Genomic DNA, 17261 nt, shown 5'->3' with positions numbered 1-17261 from the left:
GGCGCTCCGTGGCCCCTGCCTCAGTCCCAGCCCCTGTATGCAGCTGGTGTCGGGCGTGTAGCCCCTGACGCCTCTGCCTGGAGCAGAAGCTACACCAGCACAGGGTCTCCCCTTCCCCCGAGAGTGCCTCCCCCCACCCAGCCCAGGGAGCACAGGGGTGGGGGTTAAGAAGGGTCAGGACATTCTCCCTCCTCTGCAGCCCGGCCCCACGGTCTCCGGTATCACGGTTGTGGGGCTAGGCTGGAACACGGCACCTTGGGTGGGTCACAGGGGCCGACACATTGGCTCATCTACCAAGTCCCTTAGACATTAACCAAAGACAAAAGCACCATGGTCCGTACGCCCCTGCTGCTGACTCCACGCCAGGACTAATGGAACCCTCCAACCCCGTTAGCAAGGTGGCACAGTTATTCCCATTTCACAGATGAGGAACCGAAGGGCTTGGAGTCCCCTTGGCTGGGCTGTCTGATCCCAGGGCAGCCTCTTACTCTGTAAAATGACACAATGACAATCCCTTCAGGGCCCCTGGGAGGAACAAGAGGACAGCTGTATGACCTGGGTTCCAGGTGCTACACCCCTGGATGGTACAGGCTGGCACGGTGGCCTCCTCTCCTGCCAGCAGGTCCGGGCTCGGTCGCTGCAACAGTCACTGCTTGGGGAGAAAGGTGAACGGACTCAGACTTTTCCTTGTAGGATGCAGTCCTTCCATCAGAGCTACTCACAGACAGGGCCCAGAGCTTTTAATGTCTGCTCGGCACCCCGTTCCCACAGCCCATCACATCCATCTCACGGCAGAGATTAGCCAACAGGCGCACGGAGCTCAGGACAGCAGACAGCTGGAGCAAGTGTGCCCACACGCACGCACGCACACACGCACACACGCACACCCTGGATGGCCAGTCCAGTGGCTTCTATCAGGACATGTAAAGCTTAATTTCAACAACATGTGTGTTTCTGAAATCTCACTCTGTTTACACATGCAGGAGGGCAGGAAGGGTTTGGTCAGCGCTGTGGATTCCAGTCTGAATCAAAGCCATGGCCAGGAGGTTTCCCTGCGGTGCACCACGCCAGGGACACTTGCTCGAAGTGGGTAGAGCTCTCTCTAAAGCTGAAGAAGAGGGAAACGGAGGACTTGGAGGGCTAGTTCCCAGCACCTCCAGGAAGGCCCTGTAGATACCCAGGTATTTATGTGAACGTTAGTTTCTAGTAAATGTCAACATTAGGTCGCTGACTGAGCAGAAGCTCCAGGCCCACTGACCTGAGCACTGTGGCCCCTGAGTGGGAAATCGGGTTTTCTTAGGAAAACCACATCCTGGATGTTAATTTCCTTTTCCTCGAAAAAGCAGAAGATCAATTAGAAGCAGAATGTGATTCTATCAGAGCTACTTTCCAGGATTTATTCTGTAAGCTTCCTCTCTTCAGTCCCCATCTGGCTCGGTCAGAAATGGGTTTTGCTTCATCAGAAATGTGCTGTGAAGTTCCCCATTAGATTATCGATCGTCTCCATGAGGCCGAATCCTCAACGTGCCCACAGATGCCGTGTGCTAGCAAAGACTCGGAATTTAGAGCCAAATAGAAAGAGAAGGAAATTAACTGATGCTTCGAAACCTGGCAGGAAATTTGAATTTAAATCCCTCTCTGGAGTGGACCCCTTGGAGGAAGTTCTGTAAACTGCTCTGTCCCAGCTGGATTCTCCTTGTGTTCAGCTCCCGCCCCGCTCACTCCTGCTCTGTCCGGGGTCCCTCCTCCTTGCACATGCCCGCACAGCCCCCGCCCCATGCTCTGGATCCTCTGCTGAGCCGAGAAGCGATGGGAGGGTGTTGGCTCTTCCTTCTACCCACTCCATCTCTGAAAAAGAGGTCCCCCAAACCATCCTGGGAAGCAGGGTGATAACCAGAGACTCAGACTGGCAGCTTCCCTCTACAAAGAAGTGAAGACGTGCTCAGCCCACATGGACACAGTGGCTTCTCAGGGTCCATAATGCATGAGCCAATGTTGGTGAGAGGACGAGGGACCATGGCTGGGCTTATCATCTGCAGAATGAGGACCCTCCAACAAGGCTGGTGTCCCCTGCCAGAGGGGGCCTCCTTGCCCTGGGACCACAAGGTCCATGACAGCTTGGGGCGAGAGACTTCTTCCACTCACTCCCACTAATCTAGGAGCCTCTGGGCTCTAGAGAGGGAGCATGTCTTTCCCGAGCAGCAAGTGACCGCCTGCAACTTCCTAGACATGAGCTTATTTAGACCAATAATACCTTTGTAAGGACAGGTTTCTTTCCATTTAGCTCATGAGAAAACTGAAATTTGGGGAAAGAATTTAGTAAAAAAATCCAAATGATATGGCTACCAAGTGTCAGGGGCAGGAAGGCAGCCCTGGTCTGGGAACCGGAAGGATCCTACCCTTCCTGCCGCAAGGTGGCAGATGCTGGCAGACAGAAACACCCACGTGGGTGTAGACACCCTCCCCAGCCTTCACAACAGCACCCAGCGGAGCCCTGCACCCAGGAAGTTAGTGAATGAACCTCCCTCCAGGTCTAGGTCAAGACGCTCAACCAGAAAGCAGTGAACGGAGATTGATGACACATGACGGTAACTGGGTGGCAGCGTCCCATGCCCTGACGGCCAGCCCCACCTGAAGGCTCACGTGACCCCGGAGGAAAGGCAGAAAGTGGCATGCTTTCCAGAGATCTGGCCCCAGTGAAGCTGTTCCCATCCTCTTCTGCACAGGGAGATCTGGAATTATTTTATTTGGTTCTGCAGAGAAGCAGATGGGGTCTGTGAATGGCCCGTCTTGTCAGCAAAGAGCACTTTCATCTGGACCGGTTCACGTCCCCCAAAAGAACGGGGAAGATGTTTGGCTCTTCCTCACTGTATTTTTCAGAGGAAAGCTCGAAATCCAGAAATGGTAAGCTCTGAGTTAGATCAGAACTTTCTTATGGAAACCGAATACATCAAGAGAGGGGCTGCAGCCAGGATCCAGGCAGGCCCCAGCCTGTCGACTGTCGGTCGGGAGCCTGGATCGAGGCGGTGAAACAGCCGCCGGAGGCCTGGGCGCACAGAAGCGCGGGGAGCATCTCACGGGAAGACCTGCTCCCATAAGAGCAACAGTGTCCTCAAACTGCCTTCACAGAATTTTGTAGAATCGCAACGCTAGGAGGACCCTTCTGCCAGTTTTACCCAACCCTTAGATACACAGAGAGGGACACACAGCCCATAGAGGAGACACAAAGTCTGGGCCAGCCTGCACGCCCAGGAGCCCAGGACGCCGCAGCCAGGACAGAGTACCGTGGGCCACGCTGGTACTGTGGCCTAGATACCTACATTTCTGCAACACCGAGATACTCCTTTTCTCTCTTGTTGAGGAAATGAGGCTCCAAGAAGCCAAGGTCACCATGGTGGGGAGTGGTGATGGCCATCTTGAGCTGAAGCCTATGTCTTCTGCCCCTGCCTACGGCTGCTGGCAGCAGCCACGCTAACCATGGGTCTAACAGATCCTGTCTCCATTCCTTTTGTCCACAAAGCTTCCCTTCTGAACCGTCTACACCATAATAGATGGTCTGGTCTACCAGCTGGTTGTGAAGCAGGATCTGCACCTATGCGTATGTTAGCAATCTCCAAATATTTGATCTATGCAAATATAAGACAGAGGAGGAGGGATGCCGGTTGGCATCAAGAAATGAAATGAACAGGGGGCGCCTGGGTAGCGCAGTCGTTAAAGCGTCTGCCTTCGGCTCAGGGCGTGGTCCTGGCGTTCCGGGATCGAGTCCCACATCAGGCTCCTCCGCTGGGAGCCTGCTTCTTCCTCTCCCACTCCCCCTGCTGTGTTCCCTCTCTCGCTGGCTGTCTCTCTGTCACATAAATAAATAAAATCTTAAAAAAAAAAAAAAAAAAAAAAAGAAATGAAATGAACAAGGACCATCTCCCTGGTGAAAAAGTCAGCTTCTTCCACAGTGGAATTTGTCTGATTTTGTTTTCTCTTCTACGTGACCATTGCGAAAACTTCTGGACGCGTGTACAAGAATCAGTCCACAACGTTTGTTAGCATGGAGCCCAAGGTCAGATGACTTTGGCCGACTCTCCTAGCTCCACTGTTGCAGGACCCACTGCCATGGCTCCACCACAAGCCGGGTGGAGGGACAGGCAGTCCTGATGTAAGACCTTTCCTGGGAGGGCCCCCTGTGAACCCTTTCCATGGACAGTGCCCCATCCAGAGAAATCTTCACATGTGAGTCCTGCTAATACAACGCTCTGGTACAACTGCGAGAAAGGGCTCTGAGCCGGCTTCGGGTTTGCACAGCGCTGGGCATTAAATCACTTAGCAACTGTGCCCCTTGGCACTAGAGGTGCCACCAAATGAGGGGATCTGTTGCAGAACGAGTGGAAAGACCAGCTGCATAGAGCTCAGAGGGCTCTTTCCTGCAACACCTTCCAGCACCTTCCTCTGATAACGTGCCGCTCTCCAAGAGGGGAGCATAATATACAGTGTTCCCAAGTTTGTGTGGCAAGACCCTTCTCCCTGGGGACCCATGTGAACAAGCTTGCAGAAGAATTTCAACCTACTTGTGATAGAAAGCTGCCCCAAACTCGTTTCAGAAGGGAAAAGTGAAGGACAAACATCTTATGTAAGCATTAACTGATCACCAAACTGGAAACCCCTATTAACCACGAGCTACTTATAGCTCATAAGCAAATTAATAAAATGTGTATTTCCTTACAAATTGTAAGAATTAATAACAACTGAATGTACGATGCTATCCTTCATTAGATCTGAGTTGGGGATGCCCATTAATCACAGGGGACAATTTGGGAAGTCTGAATGAAGACTGGATATGAGATCTGTTATGTCAATGTTCCATTTCTTGAGTAAGATCAAGTATCATGAATGAGAGTGAGTGTCCTCTTTCTTCGGAGATGCACGCTCAAGTAATCAGGGCTGAAGGGATGTGATAACTCGCTTTACATGGTTCAGAGAGCACGTGTGTGTGTCCACACACAATGTGGCAAATGGTGGGCCTAGGCGAAGGAGGTACTGTGTGCTTTGTTCTGCTCTTTAAAGTTTTCCTTGGGCTTGAAATTTTTCAAGACGAAAATTGGAGGAAATTTACACAATTCAGAAATAGACTTCAGGAGAACCCACTGGTTCCAAGTGGAAGGCCCGGCCCCTGGAGTGGCATGTCTAGGGATCCCGGTTCTAATTGCACTCCTCCGTGGATGGCCGTGGATGGCCGTGTGTCCTTGTCCCACCATGGCCAGATGTGCTGAGATGGCCACTTCCTATCCCGATGGCCTTCGTCACAGCAGAGACCATGCTAGGGCTGCTGAGCGGGAGCCCTCGGGGTGCAGGGGGAACCCCCTGACGGCAGCTCTAAGAGAAACATGTGCAGTGGCCTGGGGCTCCATAGAGAGGCCTGAGTTGGGGTTAACGCCACTCACATTTCAACCAAAGACAGAACAGTCAAATGTATTCCCATGGCCATTCCAACTCTAAATCTTGTTTGAACGTGTCCTCACCACATGCTCAAGTGGGATTAAATAAAAACAGAAACCCATAAACTAACATACAAGCAGACAGAAGAAACAAGACTTGAGTCTAGGACATAAAGCGCCAAGACCTTGTGCGTTGATCTTGGGGAGTCCTGTGCCTAGAATGCCAAGTTTGCATGACCAAGGCAGTCATTCTACCTTCCTACTCTGGCTCGAATTCCCAGGTGAGGCTGTGCAAGTAGTGACGGAAGCGTTGACCTGGGAAAGGGAGGCCTTGGGATCCTGGCTCGGGGCTGAGCGCCCTGGGCTCCCACGTGCTGCCCAGCAAGAGTGGGCCCTCGCCGTCCTCCCTCAGCCAGCACGTCTGCGTCACTGGCCACAGCGAGGATCTAGGACCGCATCCACTGTCCTCCTCGGTCTGGGGCTGGCCACGCGGTCGCACGGGAGGACTTCCGCCCGTCTGTGGCATCATGGGGCCCAAGTCCAGTTCTTCCCCTCCCTGCCACCCCGCCATCTGGGTCCTCCGCTTGTGTTTTCTCCAGGTTTCCTTTGTATCTTAGCTCAGAATTAGGCTCTTACTTTGCACGCATCCTGCAATGACCCAAACCCTTAATAAGAGCAAAGCGCCACCAAACAGTAATACAGACGAGCAGCCAAGCAGCCCTGGGACAGCCCAGGGAGGAGCAGAGCCTTGTTCAGAGCAGGAGAGGAAGGAGGTGCGCACCTCCTTAGACGAGGCCTCACCTCCACCGTGCTTTTCTGAGCCGCGCCTGGCTTCCAGGGGAAAACTACGGTATTTGTGTTTAGGGGACAGAAAGGTTTGCCTGTCTGAGACACAGAAGGAAAGGGACTCTTCTCTTCTTCAAGCTGCTTCACATTCTGGTAGGATAAAAGCAAAGGAGACCACAACACATGGGGTTTGGTTCTAAAAACACAAAGGGGCACAGGTATTCCGTGAGTAACCAGCCTTCGTGAAACCCATCGAAGGAACTTCTTACGAGCATTTGCATATTCAAAGTCTCCTAACTTTCTTAATTTCTACTTTCACAGGGACTCGCCATGCTCCCTTGATTTTGCGTAAGTCTTTTTCCCCGACGATTTCAGCAAATATTTTCTTTTGGAAGGTGGAGATGCTCTTTCCGCGGGTCCTTCAGGCTCATCCAGAAACACTGATCGACTGAGGAGGGAAGCAGCTTATGGCAAAACATCTCTATTAAATTCTCTTGGCTTTTTGAAGATTAGAAAAAAGAGGAAGAAACTTTCTCTCCCTCTAAATGCAAATCTTCCCGGTAACACTGTGCTTAATCTACTCCAACTAATTAATCTGCTGGAGCTGATGAAATGTTACCTCCGCATTTTTTGTTCCTTGTATACAATTATTGTAACAGTGCTGAATAAATCAATATTCCCAATCCAACTGTAAAAAACAATCAAGAAAAGCAGTGCTTCTCGGGGAAAAAAAAAAAAAACACACCAAATAATATTTATTAACTCTGTCTCAATCCACAACAGAACCAAATACCATTCAGGCATTTTCTGCAAGTGTAATAAGCGAACTCGGATACATGATGAAGGTGGCACATGCCAATAATTTCACCATTTTACACTGCAGAGTAATTGAAGGATTTAATGAGAAACAAACCAATAAAAATAAATAGACCATGTTAGAGGAGGAGAAACTGATCTGAAATGGAAGTTGCTCCATTGTGAGTTGAGGGGGTTTTTTGCATGGTTTGACCAAGGGAAAAATGGTATCAGGACCACTAGCTCTTTTCCACTTTTTCAAAGGAAAAAGATAACACTGTGTTTCTCTAGATGAAAATCCTGACCCCAGTAACTTGTCGCGTTCAGCAGGAATTGGGCCCCTCCAACGGCAATCACGCTTTCCTCCCGAGGCGTTCCGGGGGGACGGTCTCACCTGGCACTAGGTGGCCCGGGAGCTGCAGGTCCTGCCAGTGGATGGCCGACCCCGCGAGCCTGGCTCAGAGCAGCTGCCCCACTTGGGCATCTGTTAGGAAGCACTGCCCAGCCTGTATGCCGTCGGTGGCAGCATTGTCAAGAGCAAAGGATCTGGGACACGGAACCCCCACTGAAACAAAAGTGTGTCTCCCACTCATGCCACCTGAGGACCCGCTCTGGAACAAACACACCAGAGCCTGACCCTCTGCCCACCTCTAGGCCCGGGGATTCAAAGAGGAACAAAGCATGGTCCTTACCCAAAGAGTTCATGGCCAAGGTCGAGGGTAGGAAAATACATGCTAAGGGTGTTGATGGGGCTTGGTCCCCAGCCCAGGCAGCAGAAGGGCTCAGGATGCTGCTGGGAGGAGAGCACACCTTGCAGAGTGGGGAAGGACATGCCAGTTGAGCCGGCGGGGTGGGCTCTGCTGGGAAGCAAGTGCAGAAGAGCCGGTGGGTGGCACTGCAGGCAAAGGGCCCTGAGTCTGTAAGGGGCAGCAGTATGAGAAAGCTGCCTCCAAGAACAGATGACAAAGGGTAGGAGGCAAAAAGGAGATGAGGGTGAGAGAGTCAGCCAGGGCCAGGTCAGGAAGGGCTTCTATCTGGACAATCTCAAGGGGTTCTGGGGGCTGTGGAGGGAGGACATGCCTGGAAGGTGGAGCCCCACATGTGCTCACAGACGTGGCATGGCCAAGCAGTGCGCCCAGAGTGCTGGCCCCTTTCTGCATTTACAGGAATGTATGGGGTCAGAATCCCCCGTCCACCCCCTCTGGGCCCACCGCCTAGGCTCACTCAGCACTGGCGCCCGCTCCCAGAGCAGGAGCCGTCCCTTGCCCACTGTATAGTAGGAGGATTGGTGGGGTCACTCTTTAACCTCCCCAGGGATAAGTCGTGGCTGTCCACCTGCACCTTTATGTTCAGAAAAAAATGCAAACCTTGACTCTTTTTTTTTTTTTTTAACTCAAATCAAGAGAAGCCGGCTGCACAATGTTTTCTCTAAGAGATGCTGTTTTCAGCTCCTTTGTTTTGATGCCCTCCCCCATATGCACAATTGAAAACACTCCATTGTAATAAGTTATCGCTGTGCAGGGGCTCTGGGAGCAAGGGAGACGCAGGGTTCAAAGCCGGGAGCCGAGAGGTCCTTCCCCAGACGTGCGAGGGCCCGAGCAGTGGGCAGGCCACTGACCCTTTGATCACACCTTTGAAGAGCTCTCTTGAAGAGTATTGATGGCATGAAGCATTTTATTTCCCGACCAAGTTCAAGTGAGCTCGAGTTAGGCCTGAATGCCACAAACAAGGGAGCTTCCTATTTCATTCACGTGACCTACGTGGGCTGGGAGGGCGAGGACGCCCCATCCGGAAAGGAAAGGAATGGTCCTGCAGCTCGGCTACTGAGCTCATGGTCCAGGAGGCATCTCCCCCGTGCTGGCCACCTTCTTACTTCCTTAGAATTTGGGAAGATGCAAAGAGGGGGTCCGCTTGTGCTAGTCCTGCCCAGATCGACTCAGAAGAAGATTCCAGAAGGATCGGTTCTATGTCTTGTCCTGCCTCACCATCCCAACAGGAGCCATACTACTGCCTCTGAAGCCCCAGTCCTTGGACCAGGCAGGGCACATGTAGGGCTGGACCGAAAAGAAAACTGGGTGAACGAAGGCATTTCCCACAAGTAGCAGGCCCTCCTTCAATTAAAAAAAAAAAAGGAGGAGGAAGAAGAGGAGGATGTGGAGAAGGAGGAGGAAGGAGAGGAAGAGGGGGAGAGAGAGGAGGAGGAAGAGGAGAAAACAGTTCTTTCCGACTCCAGATTCCTCTGAGAGAGGCGCGGGATGGGAGGGGGTGCGGGATGACCCGGGTCCAGAGTTTGCTGGCACCACGGGGCCTGCCCCATGGTGCCAGGTCCCTCCGTGGCTAGAGAGAGCAGCTTCAGTGACTGAGAGAGCGAGGTGGGTATCACTCGATCCTCAAAGCAGCCCAGAGCAGCCGGTTCTGGGGATGTGGGAGTGAAGGCCCACAGCTCTGCACTGAGTAACGGAAGAGGCGTCTCACACGAGCACGGAAGTGTTCTTCCACATGAAAGCAGTGAAGACTGTTACAAAGCGATAGTTCTGACTCTCTCATTTTACCCGGAGAAAGAGGAACAAGACGAGGGACACACTTCCTGAGCTCAGGCTGCACCACTGAAAGGAGGTGAGAACCATGCCTTTCCGTCTGCAGGGCACGGAGTAAGGCGCCAGGCCCGTGCCTGCTGCACGCGACTCACCAATGTTTGCTGACAGGAGGCCGATGATTCAGAACCTAAGCTCTGGCCTTATCCCCCCCAGTGAGCTCCTGTGGCCCTTGGTTTCCCCATCTGTAAAAGAAGAGAGTTGACAAGAAGGACCTGAGACTCTGATTTGACAGTTAAAAGGGTCCTATGATGCTAGGGGTCCCCCGAAGCCTGGGAATGATTCCAAGGTCAAGACATCACTTCCTGCCACAGTCCCCTCGCAGAGGCCCCAGTGAACCCCAAGCTGGCCAAGGAAGCCTCTCTGCCGCTTCCTCCAGGGCCTGCAAGAAAGGACAGTTGCTCTGTAGCTGAGAGACAGCCTGGGCAGGTGGCCCCACGCAGGGAGCGTGTCAGCCGCGCACCCCGGGCAGCCCGACTGTGTGCGGGAGCGGTCCGCTCCAAGGCGCCCCGCCTTGGACCCAAGCCACTCTCGGGCCGGGAACCCCTCTTTTCCATTCATGTCAAGGGCCCTAATGTGCTCGAGCAGCTCTTGCAGCATGTCCTGTAGGGCACGAATAGGTAGGAAAATTGCTGTGACTGCAGCCCACCAGGGTTCCCGGTGCTTTGGAGACGAAGTACCGGGACATGCCCGCCTCCGCCCTGACGCGCTCCCCTGCAGAGCAAGGAGCATCAGGGCGGTGAAATGTTTCACCAGTAGGAGAGGTACTCCGAGCCCAAGGATGTGTGCCTGCAAAGCCTGCGACTGACCCACTGGCCACTACCCCTCCACCTTCAAAAGTACAAGGGCACCGAGTCTGCCTGCCCTCGACAGGAGAGTCAGGTGGAAACCACACTTGCTCGCTGAGAGAGCACAGGGAGCTCAGGAAAAAGGAATCAGCAGATCGTATCTGGTGTGGAATAAGTGCCCAGAGCATTGGAGCAGCAGGGCTGACTGTCCACAGTGAGAGCAATCCCAAGGGGCTTCATGAAGGAGGTGCTCCCTGGGTAGCTCACAGACTGCCACAGCTCCGAGTATACGGCACACATTCAGAGGAAGTGGGAAGTCATGGGCTGCTGATCAAGTGGGTCTCTTCAGTCCGAGTCAGCAGCCAGGACAGCTCCTGGGTGAGGACTCGACATCTGGCTTGAATCTCCCTGCCACGCTTGACGGCTCAGGCCAAGACAGACACATTGTGACCGCGGCCTCAGTGGTGAGTGACCGAGAGGCCGAGGGGGACACCTGCCTTGGGGAATAAGCCTGCGGAGGTGGTGGTGGCCGACCCCCGCCGGTCCCCCCCCCCCGGCGCCCCCGGCCCCCGCCTCCACCTCCACGCTGGAATCTGACAGCAGCTCCGGCTCCCGTGGGTCCCCAGCAGCTGCAGTGAAGGTGGCCACACTGAGGCTGCCCGGGGGTTGGAGCTCGAGTTGCAGGAGTCAAAGTCAGAGGAGGCGGAGGACCCCATCCCCGGAGCCCTGGGTGGGCCAGACGTGGGCCGAGAGCTCCAAGTCCTCCCAGCAGCCCCACATTTTCCGCAGGAACTCTCGAGGCAAGTCGCCCCTCCAAACATGAGGCACAGATGCAGAGTTGCTTTCGGCTTCCCTGCAGCCCCCCGCATGAGGAGATGAGACTCAAGGGTGAGTGTGTGCCTCCGGGTGGGTGGTGGGGCAGCCGAAAACACTGCCGAAATGGGAGGAGGCCCCCCCAGACATGCTCTCCCCCCGCAGGAGCCTGCTGGGCCCTTGAGAAAAGGTGGGGGCTGTGGGAGCCACTGAGGACCCTCAGGGAAGGTTGGCCTCCACCCTGAAACTCCTCAAGTCAGGCTTTCCTTCAAAGCAGGGCTCTGCATGGTGAACACAGAGCTTCTGGGACCCATTTGCGCATCGGTGGTACCAGGCCCCCATCACCCTGGCACCTGGCACACGGTGTCTCAGGGTTCACAGCCCGTCTGTCCATTTCCGCAGAGCCAGGTACAACTCAGGGGCAGCACTATGCAAAACATGATGAGAGAACGAGGAAAGCCAGCTCCTTGTCAAGGCTTGCTGATGCCCCGGCGGCAGCTCTGAGCAGGCCTGACCCCGACCAGCCACGCCCAGCTTCACTTCAGGAAGGAGGGGAGAAAGGCGCGCCCCCAGGGACGTGTACTTCCACAAACACCCGCACTACTGTGTAAGATCCATCAGGGGTAAACTTTCTGTCGGAAGATTAGTCTTACGATCATCCAGAACTTCTATATTTCTCCATTGAACCAGAGTTGGATTTTCTGCTTAATTATATGCTCACCATTGTTCTCATCCTCACGTGTCAACGTCAGCGGAGCAGTATGTCACATTTGCCAGTGTGACTCACATGGACAAGCACCTCCGTCCGACACCCGGCGTGATTGGTCGGCTAATGAAACGGGTTATGACTCTCTCACGCGCTGGGCCTCAGTGATAGAATCTAAGCGAAAGTAATGTCCAAGTGCAATCCTAGGTTACATATTAGTTATTGTATAAAGGGGAAAAATGAGGGACTACGGTAGGTTACATGCAATTAACATGAGCCCTCGCGTGGGTCTCATGGGAAGCGGATCAGCCTGGCCGGTTATTTCTCAGATTTTGATGGGAAGAAGGAATGTTTCACTGCACACCTCGGCTGCAAGTGCTCAGGCTTTCTGGAAATGCAACACATCGACCAGACCTCAGGACAGGAGAGACACAGAATGAGCATTTGGTTTTGAACTGCTCCTCAAAAGCGCGGTTCCAGGAGTTGAACACGGCACATGAAGCATCAGGTATAGCAGGGCCCGTGCAGAACCAAGTCCGAAGGAGCATGCCTGGGCCAGGGGAAAGTGGAGGGCTGCAGAGGGGAGGTCCATGGCTGGGGTGGGCAGAGGGGCTCCACCAACCGCAGGAGTCCAGCTCAGCCTCGAAGAAGGGTTATGAGGGAGCCAGCAGCAGCGAGGGCCGTAAGCTCACAGTCACACCCCCCTCAGGCACGCGCATGCACACGCACACACATGCAGGTGCACATGCAGTGACGGTCAGCAGACCATTGGCAGATCTCTGCGGTTCTGGTGGTGCAGAGGTGGAAGCCCTGGTGTGGCAGGGCAAGGAGGAAGCAGAAGATGGGTAAGGAACGCACAGAACTCCACTACTAAAGAGAAAAGCAAAGTGTGGAAGTGACGGGGAGGGAAGAAAGACTCAAGGAAGATTGTTTTTTAGGGCAGGAAGAGACTTAATGAGATGATTCCTGCGTCGAAAGGAAGGCTGGGCGGAAGCCACGGTGCATCTCTGATCCCAAGACCACGGAGTGGTGGGAAGGAACGGATGAGGCCAAGAGAGTGTTCAGAGAAGACGGCTCGTTTCACAGGCGAGACGTCACATACAGACTCAACTGAAGCAATGTTTCAGAGGTATCAGAGCAAAGAGCAGCAACCTACACTCTCGAAAGACGGCAGGGAGTTTGCAGAGCGTTTTCCTCCACATGATCCATTTTGGTCTTTTATAAATAGCCTTAGAGAAAGAAGGATATTATCTTCACATTAGAGATAAAAGGAAAAATGTGAGTTTGTGTCACTTTAAGCAGACTCTTTTTGTTCCTGACTTGATGGGTTGTGTTATCAGGTTTCTTTGGTCGCATGTGACAAAAGCCTATTTATCCAAAAGGGGAACTTTCTGGCTCATGTTACTGGTCAAAAAAGGGGTGTTGCTGAACCTGGGGGCAGCTGGAGTCAGAGACCAGCCGCATCTCCCAGCACAGCTTCTCTCCTTGGACGCCAGCTACATCTCTCCACCTTATTTGGGCGTGGGGGTACGGTCACCACAAGCTCTGTGCTACTTTCCCTGCAACTTGATGATGAATAAAAAGAGAGACCCCTCAAACCAGGGCTATCAGGAAAGTCCTGGGGAAGTTCTCACTTTGGGCCACGTATCCATCCATTCATTCACTCAGTCAATAAGCCAATTCACCCATTCATTTTAGCAAATATTGACTGAGCACCCTCAACATAGCAGACATATTCCAGGCAGTAGGGACATGGGCAAGAAGAAGACAGAGAAGTTCTCTGTTCTGAAGGAGCTTACTCTGGAGGAATCTAATGGGAGAAGATCAAGGATTTAGAAGCAACAACAAAACTCCAAGTGCAGGCATCCATGAATCTATAACTAGACCCACCCCCATGGTCCAGGAAGGAGATGGCAGTTCCCACCTTCAAAGCAAAAGACTAGAATGTGTGTGGTATGTTGGGGGATGGAGGGAAGACATATGGGGAGCATTTCCCCCAAAGGACGGGATTTAATATTATGACTAAAAGAAAGAAGTGCTGCTGGGCTTATGAAATAAAAATGCAGAATTATGTAAAATTTTTGTTGAATAGTTTTTTACTATTCAAACGTGAATATGTAAGAGATGGGAAATTGAGAAGGCTTTGTTCTTCTAAATTATTAGTTGGAAATATTTTTCCATACCAAAGCTATTTATGAACATTTGGAAATAGCTCTCCAACGAGAACCTGGTCTGCAGTACTGACCCCATCTCGGCCTCGCGGAGCGCCCCATACAGGTGTTCACATGGATCTCCCCCCATAACTCACTCTCTGGAGGATTGCAGGCTCTCTCTCATTTGCTCTCATAGCTCAAGTGTTAGGCACAGCACTGGGCACACAGAAGGTGCTCAGTATCCAGTCAATCAGATGTGTATTCTGATCTATTCGAATTTACCAAGATCCGGTGCATGAAACCATAGTCAAATACAGTCACATATGAAAAAGTCTTGAGAGTGGTTTGTAAGCTGCTATTTATCTAATGATCTTTCCTTTTAGTACAAATAACAAGACTCCAATTCAAAGACCTGTCTGATTCTTAGAAACACAATATGTTTTGAGGGTCATCACAAAAATACATGCAGTGTACAAAAAAGGCCCTCTGTTGAAAAGACAACACAAACTCTGAGCCACCAGACTGCGCCTCTCCCCACACATCATTTGACAGGTTGCCAAGCACTCTTATTGAAATTCAACCTACTGTGCCACTCGTATTCCTCATCTTAACCCTCAATTGTATTTGCGAACATTTTGTGGTCAAAGCTGTACCCGCCATGGAGCAACAGCTCAACCAGAATTAGCCTCGAGTATTCAGAACTAATGGGAGCAGTGACCCAACTGACTGTCAGCTGCCAGGGGTCTTGGATATAGGAAGTTGCAGTTAGACAAGCAATGTAGGTCATCACCGCTGAGATATCACAAATCCATTCTTTCAAGCCTAATATGTTGTCTAGCGTGTTTGTACAGAAGAGTTCCTCTCCTTCTGTCATATTTTAAAATTTCAGATACCAACTGATTCTCGGAAAGAGCAATGATGTCTACCGCATCATAGGGAATAAGGCAAGGTCATTAGGAGTGAAGACAGATGTAGACAATGGAGCACAACCAAAAGAGGATGAAGGGTAAAAATGCATGTATCTGGAAGCCAACATGGGCAGGCATCCCTGGCTTTAAAGAGCAATATCAGGTCTGGCAGGGTGAACTCGGGTCCCTGTACAGTGGATTTGACTGATGGCCATGCCAGATAGATGGAACACCTAACGGTATTTGACGGTATTTGAGCTACTAAGAATAACCCAATGGAGAAGATATGTGTTGGCCACCAAATGATGGTCTGTTCTTATCACCAGACAACAGGCTTCTCTGCTGACTGCATTTCAAAGTCCTCCACTTCTAAGTATAATTTTAACATCAAGATCCAGTGCTGTAGTTTCAAGGTTCTTAGTATCCCCCGCCCATCTTGGCCCTGGGTCAAATAGTGTTAGTTTGTTAATAAGGACTTAGTTCTTTCCTCTCTAAGGAAACACTCCCCTAAAAGCAGAGGCAGGCAGTTCTCCACTGAGCATCCCATGGGCAGGAATGTTTTCACTTCTTTTGGGGCTCTTTTATTCCCTTCAGTAGGGTTTCTCCTAGCTGACTTTCTCTGGCATGGCACCATGTCCCATTCTCTCAAGGACACCTGGAGACAATGCCGTTGGAGTCAGGGACAAGGGTGATAGAGGGGACCAGCAAGGGAATAACACTTCTTGGTCAAGAGCCATTTTCCTCTACCAGAGGGCAATGTTCAAGCCCAGCCTCTTCATTAGGACACTGCAGAGCAGAGGGTACCCTCAAAGGGGACCACATTCTTGGGTAGGTAGAATCCCTTTCAACCCAAGGGTGATTGATGATGTCACAGAGGCATGAAGGCCAGTCTCATGAAGCTTTAAGGTGAATTTTGTGATCTGCAATGAGGTTGTGCTGTCCACGTCCGATTTTCCAGCACATTTCCTTAGACCTCTACCTCCTACCTCCTCATGGGACTTACCTCATTTTGTCTGAATTTCATGCTGAAGAGAGATGATGAGGCAGGTGGCCTAACCCCAACCCAAGCTGTCATACCGACTCTACTCTCCAGGCAAGTGTGACCACAATTCCCAGTCACCCCTGTCCTCCATCCCACCACCTGTAGAGACACATTGTCTTTCTAAGGTCCTCCACCTTGGGGTTCATTTTGTCCAGGGTCTCCCACCACTTCTAGGAATGGCTCACAGCTCCACATGGTTGACTTGGTTGATAGTTGTTTTGGAAACATGAAATTATTGCCATAAACATATTTTTCAAAACATATTTTCAAAACTTGGCATCTGATCTGATTTCAACTTATTTACACATATCTTCATTTCCACTTATTTGGATATTTTTATTTTTAAAATTTTAAGGACTTGTAGAATCAATATTCTATGATATTTTAAGACACAATCACATGGTCAGTGTTAAAAAAATTTTTTTTGCACTATTTTCCTAGGTAACTCAAAGAGCGGGAATCTTTTAGTGTGACTCTAGACTTAATCATTCCTCATGGCTAGTGTTGACTGTCTTAGGCATAGTTAATTCCACTAACATAAAGTCTCTATATTTTTCTTGCTGAAAGAGCAAATTCAAAGTTATCAAATTATTTAAGGCACAAAATTTTGTACATATTTGTTTTCGTTATGTAATTCAAAGATGACAAGGACGTGCAACTTTTGAAAGAATTTTAACCAGTTATTAAATCTTTATCCACTGAGTGGATATCCTACACCCTCCCATCAAATGCTCACAGTTCAGGATGTGCAAATCTCTGAGATTTTCATTATTTTATGAATAAAACTATTATCCCAATAAGATTCCAGAAAAAAAAAAAATCAAAGCCACGTCCCCTCAAATGACAGAAGACTCCCTGCGCCAAGTGTTACCACCGTGGCAGGGAACAAAGGATACTCAGCATCTTGACAATGTGCCCAGTTATCAATCACCTGACACAGCAGCCCTGACAGAACGCGGAGAGGCACCTGAAGGCATTCATTGACTCCTAATGACAAACCCGTTCTGCATATTGCATCTGTGCTAACCCACGGAACCTCCATGGTGATCACACAACAAGGTTCGCTCTCAGAGGAGAAGCAGGAAGGGAGGTGTGAAGCATACAGCTGAAGGGCTGACATGACCCAACATGAAGTAGTGAGCATCGGGCCTCCTGACACAATCAGCTCTGTCGGAAGCAGGGACCATCTTCCTCCCCATCGGGCAGAGATACCTCCCCATTTCCCCTTTGTATGATCAAAACAAGAGGAA

The sequence above is a fragment of the Ursus americanus genome, chromosome 6 (assembly GCF_024610735.1).
Source record: "Ursus americanus isolate L20-20 chromosome 6, mUrsAme1.1.p, whole genome shotgun sequence".
NCBI lineage: Eukaryota > Metazoa > Chordata > Mammalia > Carnivora > Ursidae > Ursus > Ursus americanus.
This window is presented reverse-complemented; position numbering follows the sequence as displayed.